At 43.8% G+C, this 16,593-nt stretch overlaps 1 protein-coding gene across 1 annotated transcript in view; it reads left to right on the top strand.

Moving 5' to 3' along the window:
- The first annotated feature begins 297 nt into the window (after window positions 1-297).
- Window positions 298-16,593, top strand: part of LOC147734664 (uncharacterized) — a 5,992,067-nt gene continuing 5,975,771 nt past the window's right edge. Inside the window, exon 1 of the mRNA XM_086952471.1 lies at window positions 298-361. The gene's annotated coding sequence lies outside the window, so the exon portion shown is untranslated. The remainder of the gene's footprint in view (window positions 362-16,593) is intronic.

The following is a 16,593-nucleotide window of genomic DNA, read 5'->3' as shown; positions in this document are numbered from 1 at the left end:
ATGTGCTAGTTAATGACTACGCTTATTTGTATCTTCATTTTTCATTTACCACGAAATAATCCAACATTTCAGTTTATCACTAATTTACGGACCACTACTTTTTTGGCTAGTACAGCAAAAGCCAAGCACCGTATCCTGCTATAAACCCGATACCTAGGAAACTGCGAGATTCACCATGTCGCTCAGTTTTAGCACATTCTGAAAACTAAGTTAACATTCTAGTTCTCGATTAGAACGCTGTCACGCGGACCAATAATCGTCCGAGTAGAGCGAACTGCTCTCAGATTGTTGAAAATATTCAAATCTGTTCTAGAACAGTTGAGGGAGAGTGGTCGACGGTAAATTCGCAGCGTTTAACAAGGTAAAGTGAAGAAATAGTACGCTATGCAGGGTTTTGAATAACCTTACCTCTACTTCCAAACTTGGTACTGCCTGAAAGCAGTTGAAAGTGATTTCTTCTTCTTGAAAAAATGGCCACTGAAAACGTGATTATAAACCTTTGCTGTTTCACTTTTCCCTCCACTCACACCACTCATGGGACTTATTTTTCTTCCTTTCTTGAACTGATTAATTACTCATGTTTTAGGGTTGTAGGAATAATTAATATAATTGATACATAGAATTAAAATTGATATCGATATCTACAATTATGTAAATGAGGGCATTTTGGAATGTGACAGAAGAAGCCAGGTGGTCCTCCAGCTTGGGTTTGTAATGCAAATTAATGGTGATGAAACAGCAATTTATTCTACTTTTTGGTAGAATTGTGTTTTTTTCTTTTATTGGTGTTATTTTAGGTAACAATTTAATACGTTTCAAGAAGTACATGGATTTCTTCTATGTTTATTATGACATGTATTATTTAAATGTTAGTAAACAAAGATGGAGTGGTTTGCACTTTGATAAAGGATCCGACCGAAACGGGCCGTGTGAAATAAGCTTTTTTTTCGCATCCTGGATTGTCTGCCTTTGATTCGGAATTCGGAGGAGATGTATATATTTATTCTATGAATGATGTGTGAAGAAAGGACAGTCGGTGCAGAGTAGTAGAAATGGTTTAGATGCGTTATTTATTTTTCCTTCCAAATCTGCTAGCTTTTTTCTATCTCTTTTGTTTGTATTGTAGATGTTCATAGTTTTTTATCCAACCCTTTTGGTATATTCTATGGTAATGCCTTCTCATTGGCCAGAAAGCATAGCAACAACTAATAAGCAAGCATATGAGCAGTTTGATAAGTTTTTGTGTGTGTGTTTGTTTATTGCTTAAATATGCCCTTGCGTCGCCAAAGCCCTAAAAGAACTTTAAACATCAAATCAAATGTAGCAGGAGGGCAGACGATCATAGTAAAAAAATAAGTGTTATTAGCCAAAAATAGGGGGAAATAATGTTTCTCCATTACCTTACATTAAAGCAGAAGATATTTTAAAGAGGTAAAATGTTCCAATCTTAAGGTAAAATTTGGAGGGTCCTGCAAAGCTCTTTCCTGTAGTAATTTTCCAGCTAAGGCAAACAAACAGGGATACGTCCTGTGGCTTCAAGGCAATATATTTGAGGGTAAATTCACGTCAGTCTGTTTAGGTTTCACCTGCACAGTGAAATCTATTGTTAATATATATCCGAAAAGGGGCTTACAATCCTGCCCCTTCCTTTTCATTGGTTCCTGTGCGTGCCGCTTCGTTTTCATGTTTCTATTGGAGGTAGCTTGATACTTCCTGATCTTCCTCGTGTGCTTCTCTCATCAGTATCTTGCTGCCCTACTACCGTTTCCATCCAATTTTGGGGTACTTTAAAAAATATTTTACCTGCACAGCACTTACAATGCTTGTCTATGTAATATCCCCCTGCAAGCAGGACGTGGAACTGTCCCAATAATGCATGAGTAGGTCAGTGCAGTGCCTCGTCCTCCTGTACTTAGGAATCGGGGGCTGTCCCAGCTGAACGGTTACTTTTTCTCCTAACCGGACTAGTAGTTACAGGACACTTCAGGTTCCTAAGGCCTCCTGTCCCGTCGTCCCCACAATGATGAGGCAGACAACATGCTTTATTTAAAGAGCTTTATTTAACTATCCCTACTCTATTCTGCCCCTTTCCTTTCGCCTCCGCTCCTCCCTTTCCTGTCTCTCCCACATCTCCTCCCACCAACTACTAGAATGTTAAGTCACGTTCTTACATCTCCCCTCTTCTTGAACAAATGCACAGTCAATCATGCTGGCAACAGCTTGCTACCTCAGTGAGGGTGTGAACATATGTACAGTTCTTCAATCAGCCTTGCAGGCTTTCAGATGGTTTGTCGCGGTTTCCAATAAGCTACTGAGTTCCCGCCTTCAGACTCAGCGAGATTCTCGGGTCTCGGCCGAACGTCACCAGCTATGGCACTCTCACTAGCCAGGGTCCTCGACGGATTAGCAAGGGCGTCTTCGACTGCAGATGGGCACTTTTGAGAATCTGACACACTTCTCGCGATCCTCTTATTTTTAGACTCCGATGTGATCATAGTTCCCTTTTGTTGGATGACTATTAATGGCTCAGCTCGATAGCGGCAGTCTGTTTTCCTTTGTGGCTCTTGTATGACTAACACTCTGTCTCCTTCATGAATGGACGGGTTTTTGGCTCTCTTCCGAGCATCCTCATATGATTTCATTTTCTCTTTGTCTTTTCTGGTCAGTGGCAACAATGTCCTCATGTTCAAAGTCACGCATATCAGACTGTAAGACATCATCTAAAGTGGGTATCCTGGTCCTGATTGATTGCCCCAACATGAGAGTAGCAGGGCACTTGTCAGTGGTCGCATGGGAAGTTGTTTGGTAAGCTCGCAAGACTTTGTTTCTTTCGATGCTTCACGAGAACAACAGTCGGCTCTGGGACCAATTTACTTGCTCTGTTGGCCTCACCCATTCCCTTTTGTGTTCGGGACTGGTGAAGTCTTTGACCATCCGTGCATCTGCATGTTCCTTTCTCATCTCCTTCTCCTTGAGAATGACCTGCCCTCTGTCAACACATTTTGCCTTTCTTACAGAGTGATGAGACAGCCTTTTCTCAACATTTTGGGTAATGTCCCATACATTCATTCTCATTCTGCAAGCCCTTTGAGTCAGCCTAGAGGACCCCATCAGGGGTGAAGGTATATTATTCATGTCTTGATATGAATGTAACTGACATGACATGTGTGGTGGGGTAAGTGAATGTTCTGAGTCATCGGCATGTGATATTGTGCTCTGGACAGGGAGAACGTTCTCTGATTCCATTGTGCATTCGGGTGATTGACGCCATGGGCGTTTTTCTTGATTTTGATTCTGTTGACCCGAGTGATTGTACAGACATGCTTTCTGAATTGGAGGAATCCTCTACTGATTTCCTTTGAGGACGTTCTTTTGGGTGTGTTTTGACTGGTAAATCTCTTGAGCTGGTACACTGTGATGAACTGTTCCTGGATTCGGAGCTATCTTTGGGACGTTTCTTTGGGTACATCTCTCGAAGTGTCTTATGTGCTCTTGCAATGAAGGGATTGTTTGATAGCCAAGTGTTTATTTATTTTGTTTGGTCCCGGGGCATTTAGTCGCTGCCCCTCACATGTAATGTTAATTGTCTCCTCTCAGTTTTCTCATTGTCATGAGTGTCTTGAGTGCTTTTGCATACCCATTTCCGGTGTCAGAGTGAATTGCCCAGTCTTATGTGCTTTGTTTCTTCTACTATCTCGTTGGGCGCACTGACGTCTGTGTCATGTGTGTGATGTATCCCACTGCTTGATGCTTCTTTGGAAAAGTCTAAGAAGTTTGATGAACAGTGGGTTGCTCGGGTGTGTTTGTATACCGGTTTCCAGAGTTGGCGTGACTTGGCCAATCTTTGTCTTTTCTTACCACTTGTTGGGCATGCTGTCATATGTCCCATTTGTGTGGTCTGTCACACTGCTTGATGCTTCTTCCGAATAATTTGGAAAGTTTGTTGAGTGACTCCTTGAAGTTATATCAGTTTGGCTGTCACAGTCCCGGATTGTCCCGGTCTGTCGTTTGCTATCCTCCACTGCCTTTTGTATTGTTGAATCTGCCGTTTGTATTGTTGAATCTGAGTGTTTCATGTCACTATGTCTATCATGATGTCTTGTCTCTGGTCTGCCTTTGCCCTCACTCCTTCTGGCTTTTTTGGTTTCTTGGGCTTTATTCTCTGAAATGAGAAACATCTCCTTTCTCTTGTCTTCCTTTCTTGCATTGAGATGCAGTTCTCTCGCTTTGGCCGGCTCTCCAGCTTCGGCCCTCCTGAGAATTTCCTTTAGCGAGAGCTGCTTTTGAAGGATCTTGCGCTTCGTGTCTGGTATTGAACAGCCCTCAATTACCCGGAGTCGAATTGCTTCCTCATTTGTGAATGTGTTGAAATGGCAGCATTGCACCAGACTTTGCAACCTTGTAATGGTGCTTGGTAATGATTCCCCTGGTTCCTGCCGTGCTGCTTTGAAGATGATGCGTTCATAATCCACGTCTTTCTTTGTGTTGAAATGGGCACGTAGTGTCTCCTTTAGTTTTTCATATGTCTCTGTGTCCTTTGCTGAAAATGTTTTGATTAGGCGTCGGCCATTATGACCCACCAGCTGAAGTAGTAGTAGCAGACGGTTGCCATTTCTTTGCTCACCGGTTGTTGCAAGAAATTCATCCAGTGACGCCAGCCACCGGTTCCATTTGGGACCCCAACTCTGGTCGCCTGACCTTAAAATGGCTGCTCTGAATCCCTGACGGGATTGGAGGAGTAGCCTGACTCCAAGATGGCCGCCGCCCTCGTTCTCGGCGAGATTTGGCTTCACTTCGGTTCCCAACTTCTTATCATGTAGGCGGGCACACTCAACACGCTGAATTCCTACGTCGCCGCGCAGATGAAGGCCAGGACTACTGCACCTCCTCACCGGTAGACTTCACAGGCACAGGTAGGACCGGGGTGGGCTCCCAATGTCAGCGCCATTGTGCATTCGTTCTCCACAGCTGGGGTGGGCACCCAGTTTACAACGCACAACCGCGCTTGCAGAGCCACGCTCCACACGACCTCCAAGTCGTGGAGCTCCAGTTCCAGGGACACGCTGCCGATGGTCTCACCTCAGCCACGGCACGCGCTTAACAGGGGGCACACTCGTCGCGACGGCGACCTTCAATATGCACCACACAGGAACGGGTCGATTACTTCAGGGATCAGCGCATTTGCATAGCGCAATCATCCCACCCTCGTCACCAGTTGTCCCGTCGTCTCCACAATGATGAGGCAGACAACATGGTTTATTTAAAGAGCTTTATTTAACATGACCCTTCCTCTGCTATCCCTACTCTATTCTGCCCCTTTCCTTTCGCCTCCGCTCCTCCCTTTCCTGTCCCTCCCACATCTACTCCCACCAGCTATTAGAATGCTAAGTCACGTTCTTACACCTCCTACCGCTGTTGTTTGCTTCCTCTGCCCAGTTAGGGTGACCAATTGGCATGGGTGCAAATTCAGGACGGTGAGTGTAAACATTCAGGACAAAGGGTCATAATCCAGGACAAAAAATAGAACAGAAGATCAAAATTCAGGACAAAAGGTACGTTTTACAGACACATCAGTGCCATTTTGAGATGTAAAGTGGCACGCATAGGATGTAGCTAATTGGGACCTGCAGTTCTGGAATACAGTGCAGTACAACGAGTGACTAGCTTTATGTCAGATCGCTTCAGGTATTCCATGTCTGTTCAGCTGGTGATGCGTGGTTTAGGTGCGCATACAGCACTGAGTGCTGGATGAGACCCAAAGCGGACAGGTCTTGTGTGAGGGTAAGAGCATGACGCAAGAAAAGGGAGTTATTAACCAGTCTGAATAAGCTATAATTAGCTACAGACTGCTGAGCGTTGTGGTATTATTGTGGGTTAAAATGGTTACGCATGATTTGCCATTACTATATAATACCCTGGCTAGTCCTATATCAGCCTTCCTTATTTGGCCTGTATATGGTAAATAGTATACTGTTTTGGCTGTTTCATTTCAGTGAGCTGTAAACTGCAGATTCTCATTGATGCATAGAAGTGTGCTCCAAACTAGAAACTGTATACGTTGTTGAGACATTATTGTAGGTCAGAAGTAGGCACTGTCTTTTACATACAGAACATTTTCTATTGAAAGGAATCAACATGCCAACATTCAGCTTTACTTATAAAACGATTTAGTGCAAAAATACAAATGTGTGGAAATGTGGTTTCAGCAAATATGTATCATTTGAACATTACCAAGTTAAGTGTCTTGTTTGTTTTTACCCGAGTACAACTCTGTTTTCAGCATACTTCTTAATTACAAACAAGTGGTCCACTTGTGGTTTCCTAACTGCTGAAAACATTTGCACAGTTCATTTGCAGATATTTAGAAGTGGTGTGTTACAAACAAACTGACAGCTTACAGCCTTTGTTTTTGCACTCCCAAGAATATTTGCGAAAATATGGTGGATTCTACAACACATTTGTCATTCTATAGTCAATCGTATTAGCTTCTAAATCATAGTATATGATGACCTTACTAGCATATGAAAATCTTTGATGGGGCTCTTATGATCCCCCCTCAATATCACCAAAGTGTCTCTTTCTCACATGTATTTCATTTTTTTTATAGCGCCTCTCTTACCAGTGTAGGATGCTAGAGCACTTTACATCGCATACACATTCAGAGACAATTAATCGTGCATGTGTAAATCGGTGTATCGAAAATCATCCATAAGCAACGGGGACTACAAGGTGTAGGATGCTCATCACTCATACTGGTAAGTATTCTGTAAGAGTGCTTGGTCTGAAGAAGCAAAAACCCAGGATCCAGAACATAACACAGTAGTTAGCGTTGGCTTTAATAATAAGGATTTATTTCTACCCAAACAAACCCTTTTTTAGCAACATAAGGATAATGAAAAACTGGTAAGAAAAAATAACTTTGTAAACTTTACCACGCAGCTTGCATGCAGCTCTTTGATGAAAGCTCATAGCTCACTGTGCTAGATTACATATGTAACTTATGCACAACATGGTGACTGTTGGAAAGGGATTATTGGTAGGGGTAAATGTAGATCTGACACAGAAAATAAGGCCACTAACACAGTATAAGGCGCAGAATGTTCTGGCGCATATTTCAAACACTGAGTAGGTCAAGCACAAGTGTGCTGGTGTTGACTGCTTCTTTTTTTTAAAATTGCTTTTACCTTTTTTATCTTTGAATACTGATTCCGATTTGCACGAGGAGCTGTGTTCAATGCTCCAGGGGGTTGCGAGGATATTTTCAGGGAGGTCAACGTACTAGCTCCGTGACGCCGACACACACTGTCGGCCTCATTAGGAGCCGAAGACGCGACCCCACAGTGGGGCATATTCCAAACACTGAGTAGGTCAAGCACAAGGGTGCTGGTGTTGACCACTTTGTTTTTTAACTGTTTTTACCTTTTTTATCTTTGAATACTGATTGTGATTTGCACAAGGAGCTGTGTTCAATACTCTGGGGGATTGCAAGGCTATTTTCAGGGAGGTCATGTTCTAGCTCCGTGATGCCGACACGCACAGTCGACCTCATTAGGAGCCGATTATGCAACTGCGCAAGTATACGTGCCAAAGGCAAGCCTGTCTGCGCCTGAACGGGACCTAGGGCCAGGAACCCTGCTGGCTCAAAGAACTGAAAGTACTGCTTAACTGCTGAGCAGGTTAACCTTCACAGAGGGGTATCCAGAAGTAAGTGTATGCACTCCATGTTACCTGATAGCATTGTCACTCAGTGTCCCTGCTGTGGTTTTAAACTTTGTCCTACCCCACATAGCCCTGATACCTTACTTGATAAGAAGGAGCTTAAAATGTTTTTACTTAACTGCCACTCCCTCCCTAAGCATGCATTAGAAATCCATCCATCTAATGTTAGAAGATGAGAAACCAGATGTATTATTCCCAACAGAAACATGGTTAAACAAAGAGACGGATTACGCCATTGTACATCCAACTATGTAATCCAGAGGCATGACCGAGACACGCTGGTCGGGAAGGGGGTATTGCCATTATTCATAAGAGTGAATTTAAGGGCTGTATCACTATAAATCTCATATCAGACTGCAAAAGTACATCTTTTTCGATCAGGGTATTCCATGCATGTACCTTTTCAGGTATTTTAGTATATCACCGACCACGCCCCTTTGCCAATTCTGTCAGATTATGCCAGACATTATAGCCAACCTCACCAGTTCCTTACCAAACTTTACAATATTGGGAGATTTTAATATGCATTTCAACGACGCACAACTTTCTAATACGTCAGAACTGATTGATGGGTCAGCGGCTTTTCAGCTCATTCAAAAAGTAGTTGGCCCAACCCACTCTAAAAACCACTTGCTGGACCCCATATTCTCTAACATCCAGATACTTTTGGTCACTAAACCTATCCCACTGCCATGGTCCGACCACTTTTTACTCCCATTTACTTGGGTTGTGCAGGATACTAATACACAAGCGGTGGGAACTAAAAAGCTGACCCGAACTTGGTCAAAACTCCCCCTGGAAGTATGGGTGACAAACTTGGAGAACACCAGACCAATATTTCACCCAAATCCTACTATTGCAAATACCAATTGTAGTAGATGGTTGGAGTCTTCACTCAACAATGTTCTTCCTATAAAAGAGACCCATATAAAAAAGGAACTAACAGAAACCCCTGATACTTTCCTAAACTTCGGAAACTCAAACAAACATGTAAAATTCTGGAAAGAAGATGGAGAAAGGACTTCTCACCCACTAATAAAGTTAAATACAGGGAAGCCATAAAACTTAATAAATCTGAAATAAAAACTGTTCAAGGTTGCTATTACCAAAACCTTCATCGCATTGGCTGCAAACTCCCCTCGTGAAATTTTTCACATTGAAAAAGCACTCCTGACCCACCCCCCCCCCCCCTGCCCCTGCCTATTTCAGATAATACCCAACTTTGCTCTAACCAGATAGCAGAATTTTTTTCTGTTAAGATACAAACTATCTATATGTCCTTTCCTCAGAAAATAGCCCAACAAATGGTACTACCAACAGACATAGTAAAGGAACAGGATATGTTGGAGGAATTCCTCCTCCCCCATGGATCTAACCTCCCTTCAAAGGATTCTGAGCCATCTAATATCTGGCTCGCCAACAGATCCAGCCTCCCCCTACCATTCTAAACAAGACCGTTGAGACTGTTTCTCCAGACATACTGGATCTGATCAATGCCTCTCTTATGACGGGAACGGTGCCCCTGCTGTGGAAACAGGTGATGGTCAAAGCTCTTTTAAAAAACAACACTATCTTGGTCCCGGAAGAGCGGGCGAACTATCGACCAATATCTCTGCTGCCTGAAATAAGTAAAATAGCAGAGAAGCACATGAACTAAGCCCTCTCTGCATTCCTGGAAAAGAACAACTGTCTCCACCCTTCACAGACAGGATTCAGGTCACAGCAGGGCACGGGGACCGCACTCCTGTCGGTAGTAGAGGAATCTAGAAAAATCTTTGACGGAGGCTGCGCAGCACGTATTCTGTCAGACCTCAGCATAGCCTTCGACACGGTGAACAACACTCTGATGATCAGCAGACAGATGTAGGAGTGACTGGAATAGCATTGAATTGGATGCATTCCTTCTTGGAAAATAGATTTATTTCAGTCTTTGATGGTGAATTTGTTTCAAAGCAATTGCCCCTTACATGTGGAATTCCTCAGGGATCTGCCCTGAGTCCCAATTTATTCAATATTTATATGAGCTCCTTGGCAGAAATAGTTACTCCGTTTGGAGTTCAGATTGCCACCTATGCCGACGACACTCAGTTGGTCGTCTCCTTCAATAAATAGGACAACTTTGGACCTGGCATAGCTTCCTGCCTAGAAAAGGTCTCCAGATGGATGAATAGCTCATGTTTGAAGCTTAATGGGGCAAAGACCGAGCTAGTGTTCCTTGGTAATTCCGTCCCTCTTAATATAGACCAATTTTGGCCTAATTGTCTGATCCTACCCCCTATCCCGAAAAAGCATATTAAGAGCGTTGGTGTATTGCTTGACTGTAACCTTGATTTTAAGGAACAAGCCAGGAAAGTATCATTCAGCTGTTATGGCCTCCTGAGGATGATCAGGAAGTTCCTCCTCTTGTTACCTTTCACAGCCAGAAGGCTGTTAGTTCAGGCACTGATTCTGTCACAGCTTGATTATGCCAATGCTATATATATATATATATATATATATATATATATATATATATATATATATATATATATATATATATATATATATATATATAGGAGCTCCATATTCTACGACCAAAATATTACAGACTGTGCAGAATTGCGCAGCTAGTCTGCTCCTGAACATCCCTAAACGTCTCTCAGCCGAACCCGCTCTGGCCTCTCTGCACTGGCTCCCAATCCAGGAGAGAGTCCAGTTTAAGGCCAAGTGCATTGCACATAATGCGCTTTCTGGAGAAGGATCCCCTATGATTTGTTCCATGATGCATTCCTATCGACCCAATAGAGCCTTCAGATCCAAAAAAGAGCATCTGGGAACAGTCCCAAAAATAAAACGTACATGAGTAGGAGGCCTCCTTTTTTCATACAATACTGCTAAGGTATGGAACCACCTCCCTCGACATATTCGTCTACAAGTCAAACTACTTGCATTTCTGAAAGCAATTAAAAATCTTCCTCTTCCCTAGATACTCAGCGTCTGTATCTGCGTCACTATCAGCGCTGGAATGCCTTCGGGTAACCTGGCGCTTTATAAATGCTACCTCATGCATTCATTCAGAATAGGTCTTTGAAAATTCTTCCTGTGCTCAACCCTTGGTAGCTTGGCAGGTTTAAAATGTCACCAGAACAACACAAATCCAATGTAGGGAACCAGAGATATGAATTTACAAAGATTTAGCACTTTCTAGCACATGGAAACTTATTTGCACCTTATCGGAGCATCTATTCGTGATAGGACGAGTCAAAGTTTCAGGCCGACTGCGATGGAGCCGTGGACAGCTATACTTCGTGGTAGGTCTGGGTCAAAGTTTTTACCTTCTGACTCAGAAACTTTTCTGGAGCTTTTCTTCCTGGGATCTCTCAAAGCTCTCAGCCAGTCTGTATTCGGTGAGGGTTTGCTGGATTGCCTTGCGACGAGCTCCCGGTAAAACTTATGGAATTCCAACCTCGGAATTGTCCCAGCGGGGCAGACCAAGGATCCAGGCCGACACGTGGTTTAAGGCAGGTGGCTTGGCTTTCACGGTTGCTCCAAGGTCACCTTTTCTTCGTTCAGACTTAGAAACTTCAACTGAGCTTCTTCTCACGGGGTCCCTCGATGCTCTTCACCACGCCGGATTCGTGAGGGTTCGCCGGCCTCGGTTTTCTTCTACTCCCGGTCAAACTGTGGAAGTAAGACCTACGGAGCTTTTCAGCAGGACAAACCTGGACAACAGGCCGGCTCGCGGTTGAAGACAGGTGGCTTGGCTGGCCAGGTTGAGTCGGTCCCCTTATGGAGCTCTTTTCCAAAGTTCTCCAAACTTCTGGAACTTCTACCTGAAGGGTCCCAAAGTATCTCAAACTCACTCCAAGTGTCTGGAAGCTCCAAGATGGTCTTTTAAAGTTAAGGGCTTCAGTTCCCACTTTCCAATTGGACAAAACCCTTACAAATCCACTGGTAGTTTTCCAGGTTGAGGATGCTTGATGGTGATGTTTTAGGTGAGCTCTGTTAACCTGTAGCTTGCAGGGAGTCCACTCTTTAGTCCTTTTCTGCAAAGTAATCCGTAGGCTGTAGTTGCAGATGGTGCAGAAAATGGAATCTTCAGAGCACACGCCTTTTGAAATGCGCAACAAAACTTCAGGCATGGCAATCTTGCTTTCTTAGATTTCAAGAAACCGATCTGAGGGGCTCTGCCCTTCTCAGATACTTATTACTACTTCTCTGGGTCAAGCAGGAAGTCACTCTTGTCCAATAGGCTGCAGGGTTCCACCAAAAGGTCTGACCACTTCGCGCAGAGTGTGGCACTATTTAGTCTGCACCAATTCTTCCAAATTCATAATGGCTGATTTTCCAGCAGGGAGAGAAAACTGGCTAAACACACCCCTAGGACAGCTAATCTCCAGTCTCTTCCCCATGCATCTGCTCATTTCTTCCTTAATCCTATCATCTGGCTTAGGTTCGCAAGGGTAGTGTTGTAAGTGACACTGTGGTCCTCCCTGTCCCTTGAAGTCCATTGTTTAAGACTCCTCCCCCTTCTCTGGCATTCCTGTGCAACAGGACTCTGCCCTCCCAGCAGACCTGTTGTACCAGAGGGGCTCTTTATCACCTCTTCAAAAAAGCCTGGCTAATTCCCTTAACTCTGACCAATCAGGACAGACCACTGGAAGGCTTCATTTAGAGTTACAAACAAGAAAGACTTCGTGTATGTACATTTTACAGGGCTCGAAAATTCCACTCGACCGCTCGCATAGTCGAGCTAAATATAACAAGGTCGAGCTGTTTTTAGGTCCTACTCGCCCTTTCTGGCGAGTAGGAAAACAAACCAACTTTTGTCCTCTGTCTGTTAAAACTGAACAAATGTGACAAGATAACAAGATTTAAAAGCATTTTTATTGCTCACAAAGTTAATGAGCAATAAAGATGCCTTTAAATCTTGTTATCTTGTCATATTTGCTCCGCTTTCAGAGACGGAGGTCAAGTAGGTTGCAGTTAGGTCGAGGACATTTTTTAAGGTACTAGTCCTGCAGGACTAGTAGTTTTTTGGGATTTTTTCGAGCCCTGATTTAAGGAGAAATTTAACAATATCATATTGTTGGATTTATTAATACCATTCTCCTATCAAGAGCTTTCAGTTAATAACTTTCTCCCATGTTAACCTATGTGACAGGGGGTTTGCAATGGGAAAAATTACTTGGACCAATTTTCCAGCACCAGGGCTTATAAAAACGTTTTATAAGTACTCTGCCTATATCTACAGGAACACCGCCCCTCGTATACCTAGGGGAGACTTTAGGGGTTTTGAATATGCAGAAATATTACAGATCCTCCCTCCACAGTGCTCTTACCACCAGAGTCGATTTTGGGCAGCACTTTATCACAATGTGGGGAGTGAAATGTGTACTTTCACTTAACCCAGGGCATATAAAACTCATTTTTATAAGGGACCACCTTATAGATACCCCACCCCTGGGACACCTAGGGGAAAACTTGGGGTACCTAATATGCACAAACATTGTAGGTTATCCATTTTATAGTGCCCCAAATACAAAAGTCGAGTTTGGGCAGCGTTTACCTTTTAATAGCAGTCCTGCAGCACAGGGCTACTTTTAAACTGACTAAAGGCCCAGCAGTGCACACATGCAAGTGCAGAAAAGGGCTGCTGGCCTCTAAACTGCCATGCCATAATATATACTAGGGACTGAGAGGTATTTTCAATCCTCCTGCCCCAATATGGACTAGGGTCTTATGGGGTTGGTCATGCCAATCACAGGCGTATCCCAACCCTTGGTGTACCCTAGTGTATGCAGGTATTTTCACTGTATTCTAAGCGTTTGGATCATAGCACTGGCCCTGGGTCTGTTTAGATAGAGCCCAGGGTCAGTCAGTCAGTTACCACCAGTACCAGTCAGCAAAAAGTTGGTACCCAGGGCACAGGATGACTTTGAAAAAGTGGCAAAAGAATCTCAGTGACAAAAGCAGTAACCCAGTGATGTGAGCACATAAAATACTGTTCTTTGATATGCATGGTACACATTCTTTGCAGGAGGCATATTAACCCTATGTGCTACCTTGAATGATTCAAAACTGCCACGAAACAAAATGTACATCTCTCTCCAGCGGATACATTCGTCACCAGAGTTATTGTGACACTTATTGTTGCCTGAAAACTGCTGGATATACAAGGAACTTTGCAGTGCCAGCCCTGACCAATAAAATCGCCCCAACCCTTCCAGCCTCCCAGGGAAATGCCCAATGCCAGGTACGGCTAGTCCGGCCTTGCTACCACCCTCCAATGGTGCCCCTCATCTTCACACAGACCCTCTCTTGTGTATTTATTTCATTTATAGTGCTCCTCATCCGAAGTATGTACAGCAGGGTGTCGGTGTGCGTTACATCTCACAGATATTTTATAGAGGCAATGACTCATAAATATTAAAGTCAATGTATAGGAAATAACACTTAACCCCTTCCATGCTCATGACGAGCTCAGCTCGTCATGCAGTACAGTGCTCCTGTGCTCACCATTTTTATTGCTGTCCAGCACAGCAGAGGAATCTCTCAAGCAGCGATGTGGTTAAGACCAAGAGGGCTACGAGGTGTACGAGTCAGATGTCATCCATAGTGGTACGCAGTGGCGTAGCCACAGGGGGTTGCCCGGGGGCAATATTCTTAGGGGTGCAAAATAAACAATGTGTGGTGGAAGGGACTCGAGTCACATCAGTGCTGTTGTCTGCAAGTGAAGGTTATTTTGTCTTCCCTGCCTTTCCCTGCAGAAGGGCTGCACGGAGCCATGCCATAATGCATCTCTCATGGCCTCGAGGCATATGGAGGGCTGCCTGTGCTGCTTCCCGGTGGCATGGGAGCAGCGCCACAACAGCCGAACGTCTCTTGTGGTACCATGGCGCCATAGAAGGAATTAGATTTTGCTTATTGGCAAGCAGAAGGAGTATATCAAGCCAGAGTTCTGCGCTTGCTGCCTGACATCATGTGTCGGTTTGGGGTTGCGGGTTGAGTCACCCGGAGGTGTGGCATCCATTCATTCTTTCATCCATCATTCCATCTTTCACCATTCATTTTGTCCTTCCATCTGTGCTCCCATCCATATCCAACCCATTCAACCATTTCCAAACCTTTCCATCATCTATCCTTTCCACCATCATTTCACTCATCCATCCCTCTGTCCTCCCTTTCTATCATCCATCCATTCACTCATCCATCCAACCATTTACCCTCTCACCTATCCAGAGTTCCTCCCAGCTCTTCACCCTCCTTTTCACTCATCTATGCATTCTTTCACGCATCCATCCTGGCATCCTTCTTTTCACTCATGCATACACCCATTCATCATGTCAATCATCCATCCATACTTTCACTCATCCATCCATTCTCACCTTCCCTCTCCTTTTCCATCCAGTCAGTCACCCATTCCTTCATTTATTTACTGACCCACCTTTTCACATTAATTATGAGCTGAGCCTTTGTCTGCAGAGTTGCTGACAGAAGAGGCCCATCAAGAACTTCACAGTTCCTAAAGCAAGGGTTGGGGTGGGGGAGGGTTCACTATGCCCTTGCACATAGGCAATCTGAAAACTTTGAAGTTATGAGTCTTGCAAGATGCACAGTGCCAGGGCTTGTGAGGTGACTGTGACATGATGTTGTTTCTAGGGCTTTAAGTGGGTTGAAAAACGTGGGGGTCTCTCCAATGGGCATGTCCGATGTAATTAAGGGTGTGGATTAAAACACGTAAGATAAATATCTGTGCTTAGCATAGTGTGCTGCCTGACTGGTATTCTGCTACTTCTGTTATTGCATCCAGATATATAATACAACAAGACAGTACTATTGGCTTTGCCAGTGGTTGTTAGTTCCATGAAATAAACAAGCATTTGCAATGCAATACGTCTCATCTCGTCGTGAGCGTTTGAGCTATTGGCATTTTAAATGACAATGCCTATTTTTGAAAGTGTTTAAAAAACTTGCAAGCGGTCCGTAAACACAGACTATGTACTACGAGAAGCAAGACTGGCAGTAACTGCACCTCTTTTATTGCCATCCTTGCTTCTCCTAAGCATGGACTATAAGTGCAAAGTGCGTGTTTACACACCGCTTGCAGGTTTTCAAAACACAGAAATAAAATGCATTGTCATTTACAATGCCAATAGCTCAAACTCTCGCAAATGCAAGACCTATTGCAGTGCAAATGCTTGTTTCTGTCTACTGTAAAGCAGAGTAGAGTGCATATACCAACAGCTCAGACAGCAGACACAGCGGTAGACGTGGATTAATGTTTCCTTGCTTGTAGGGGTTTGCTAAAATTTCCTGTGTGTTTGGCAGAAGTATGAGGTTTTGTCTTTCTGTGCTTGTGAACCCAGCTGTGTTTCAGCAATTTAATAAAAACAGCATAACCAGTAGTACTGAACATCATTTAACTCTAATAGTTCTGAAATGACAGCAAACACTGCTTTCAAAACAGGAGGGAAGAAAAGCGGACTACTAAAGAAAGATTCCTGAAGGTCACCAGTTCACCAAACACATTTTTTGAGAAGAGACCACACCACAAAATAGAGCCATAGCAGTGGGAACTGATTTTTTTTATGGGCAGATGCAGACCTTTTGGTCAGCAGCTACAATACTCTGCACATAAGCTCATAGCATAGTCATGTAAAGTTGAAGGCAGGTTCCCTATGACTGTTTTGGAAGACCCTGTTATCAAAAGATGTTTGTGTAGTAAGTGGAGGTCAAGCCAAGTGATGGGAATCTGCTAAATCATCAATTTAAGATTTGTAAAGAGTCAGGACTGCCAGTGCAGCCTGTGTGTTCACATTGAGCAGCACAGAGCATCCAGTCAGAAGAGGTGCTAGAGCAACGGTGCACGGAGCTAGCTAGCGGCCAGCAGCT

Source organism: Lissotriton vulgaris, chromosome 1_2 (assembly GCF_964263255.1).
Source record: "Lissotriton vulgaris chromosome 1_2, aLisVul1.2, whole genome shotgun sequence".
NCBI lineage: Eukaryota > Metazoa > Chordata > Amphibia > Caudata > Salamandridae > Lissotriton > Lissotriton vulgaris.
Note: the sequence above shows the minus strand (reverse complement) of the source record. Positions and strands in the feature narration are given on the sequence as shown.